Source organism: Mastomys coucha, unplaced genomic scaffold (genome assembly GCF_008632895.1).
Source record: "Mastomys coucha isolate ucsf_1 unplaced genomic scaffold, UCSF_Mcou_1 pScaffold7, whole genome shotgun sequence".
NCBI lineage: Eukaryota > Metazoa > Chordata > Mammalia > Rodentia > Muridae > Mastomys > Mastomys coucha.
This window is the reverse complement of record NW_022196913.1, coordinates 10,312,255-10,315,990: the sequence shown is the minus strand read 5'-3', so window position 1 is coordinate 10,315,990 and position 3,736 is coordinate 10,312,255.

Below are 3,736 nucleotides of genomic sequence, written 5' to 3'. Positions count from 1 at the left end.
GCCTAAATATAGCTATCTCCTGAGAGGCTCTGACAGTATCTGACTGACACAGATGTAGAGGCTCAAAGGTATCTTTAAAAAATGTTTTTATTTATTTTTTGAGACTCTTAAACAAGATATTGAAATCATTCTCACCACTATTTCCTGCTTGACCTCCCCAAGCTATATCCCTGTAAGTCCATGCCCTATATTTAAAAATAACTCACTTTTCCAAACATACACACACACAGACACACAGACACACACACACACACACACACACACTTAAAAAGTGTTCTTTCTGATATTAGACTATAGAGTGTGTAGTTGTGGGAATCTCCACTTTGTGAACATCTGAGTCTGTTTTAGTATCCTGTTGGCTAAGAGGTTATTGGCAGTTGGTGGCTGCTGAGGAGGAAGGATCAGAGTTTTTCAAGAGTGTGGGCTTGATAAGTTGTCTGTGCTTCACTAGATGACCATACACCCATGTACATACAAATAAGTATTAGATGATTGTTATACACATACATACAGACACACACATGGATGGATGAACAGACAGATACATACACAGACACACACATACACACATACATATATAGCACTTATATGTGAAGGTTGTTTGAAGAAAGGTTTGGCAATTTCCCCTTGAAACTAGTGTATCATTGAAGCCAGGAAATACAGCTTAAGCATCTCTATATTATTAATACTCAGTCTTGTCCTAGTATTAGTACTGTACCACAACAATTTGGTGTGTGAAATGCTGTTTCTTCTCTGATAATTGTAAATAATGTCCATACATGCTCTCAAATCTACTGCTCTTTATTCAATCTGAAATTATGTATTTGCAACTGTGAACTGTACAAAATGCCTTAGCAGTTTTAGAAAAGTAAAATTAATATTACAAAGAGTAAAATCTTAAAATTTAATTTTATAAACTTTTATCTGAAAAGATAATTTGTGTGTTATTTTTCTTTTTAAAAATTGTGTATGGGGAGCCGGGTAGTTGTGGCAAACACCTTTAATCTCAGCACTTGGGAGGCATAGGCAGCCAGATTTCTGACTTCAAGGCCAGCCTGGTCTAAGAGTAAGTTCCAGGACAGGCAGGGCTATACAGAGAAACCCTGTCTCGAAAAACAAACAAACAAACAAACAAAATTGTGTATGGGGGCTGGGTGTGATGACACATGCCTTTATTTCTGCACTCAGGAAGCAGAGGTAGGTGAATCTCTGTGAGTTTGGGGTCAACTTGCTCTACAAAGAGAATTCTGGGATAGCCAGGGCTACACAGAGGAACTCTGTCTCAAAAAATAAATCAAAACAACAACAAAAGCTGTCTTTGGGTATGTGTGTGCATGCTTGTGTGTGGGTGTGGGTGTGTGTGTGTTTGTATGGGTGGGTGGGTGAGTGAATGTGGGTGTGTGTGGCCATGAAAGTGTATATAGTGAAGAAGACAACCTTAGATGTCATTCCTTAGGAATTGTGCCCTTGAGACAGTTTCATTGTTCTGCAGTTACCAATTTAGATTAGGTTGTTTGGCCTGTTTCTTAGTTTGAATTTCTATAGCTGTGATAAAACACCATGATAGAAAGCAAAGTGGTTAGAAAAAGGGTTTATTTCAGCTTACAGTTTCGTACCATTGTCACTGAAGGAATCAAGTAATGGGACACAAGAACTTATGCAATGTTATGATTTATATATGCTTGGCCCAGGGAGTGGCAGTATTAGAAGGTGTGGCCCTGTTGGAATGGGTGTGGTCTTTTTCAAGTAGGTGTGTCACTGTGCGTGTGAGCTTTAAGACCCTCATTCTAGCTGCCTGGAAGCCAGTATTCTGCTAGGAGCCTTCAGTGAAGATGTAGAATTCTCAGCTCCTCCTGCACCATGCCTGACTGGATGCTGCTATGCTCCCATGCTAATGATAATGGACTGAACCTCTAAACCTGTAAGCTAGCCCCAATTAAATATGGGCCTTATAAATGTTGCCTTGGTCATGATGTCTGTTCACAGCAGCAAAATGCTAACATAGCCAGGGAGGAGTGCTTACTGGATTGTTCTCATGGCTTGTTCAGCTTCCTTTCATATCATTCAGTACCCTTAGCCCATTGGTGGCAATGTTGACATTGCCCTTAGCTTTCCTACATCAGTAATCGATCAAGAATTTGCACTATAGCCTTGCCCACAAGCCAGTCTGGCTGAGGCATTTTTCTCAGTTAAAGTTCTCTCTTCCCAAATGATTTTAGTTTGTGTCAAGTTGGCATACAACTAGCCAGTACAGCTAATGAGCCCCCAGAGATTTTCTGTCTCTGGATTGCCTAACATTTTTAAGTGGGCTACAGGATCAAAGTCTACTTCACATGCTGTGTTTCAAACATTTTACTACCTGAGTAATCTCCACAACTATGGGCTTATGACTATAGAAAAAGAAAGTATAATAAATTAACAAATTAGTAGAGAAAATTTTACAATAAAATGTATGACAAAGAGAACAACAAAACAAAGGTATCTAGGGAAACTGAAATGAAAATGTGAGTTATGTGCTCATAAAAGGTAAGAGAAAAGGCTGGCTGAATGTTCGCGATTGTAGCATTCTTATATGTCCCTCTGCCTGGCATCATCGACTTGATTTGTATTCTTTGCTCTGTTTGATCAACTCTGGTATCTGTATCAGTCTCTGTTAACATGACACCCAGAACTGAGAACCCCTCTACTTGAAATATCCTTAAGTTTAATTTGCCTTATTTCCTGGTTCCTCATTATATTCCTATTCTACAGTAATTATGGACTAGAGGGATTGACAATTGCTGAAGGCTTTTCCCAGATCAATGTTCATTTCTGCCTCGTGGTGAGAGATTTTATGTCCCCAGGAGAATATTAATGAGCATGTGTTTTGAGGTGTTTGATGTGTAGTTAATTCATTTGGAGGTGGTTTTAAGAGTACAGATCCAGACTCAGGGGATGTGAGGCAGGACCTGAGAGTCTCTCTTTCTAACAAACTCCAACTTGACACTTAGGCAGTGAGGAAATGCAAAAAGCATCCCCAAGGCATAACTAGGAGATACCTTTTGCCAATGCTGTAGATTGAAACCAAGTCGACTCTAAATATTTATCCTTGTACCTTTTTGCTGCAGATGGAGACCACTTCAGAAAACTATAATCAACCAAAATACAGAGCTATGTCTCGATAGATATATCTATTAAAATACTCTCTCATCATAGACTCAAAGAACAATGCAGAAGAGGGTGTGGAAAGACTGTAAAAGGCAGAAGATTAGGGAGTTTGCTGTGAGATGGTGTCTTCTAGTAATGTCAGAAGCTGTACACATAAATTCTCACCAACATGAATGCCTAAACATGAACTGAAATAGGGCAACAACAATATATTCACAAATGTGGGTACGGAAAAAAACCCTAAGAGTTCTGAATTGAACATGGAGAATTAATGGAACTAAGGAATAGTGAGAACATGAGAAATAGTCTTCCACAAAGCACCAATTATTATTAGTGGTCAGCCCTGAAAACAACATATGTGTAACTAACATTATACAGACTGAGAAGGTTGTTGTATTTAGGTATATATATATATATATATATATATATATATATATATATATATATATATATATATAATTAAAATTTAAAGACCAAGAAGGGGTATATGAAAAGGTTAGGAGTGAAATAAGAAAGATGATTATCAAGAATTGACAAATGGGACCTCATAAAGTTGCAAAGCTTCTGTAAGGCAAAAGACACTGTCAAT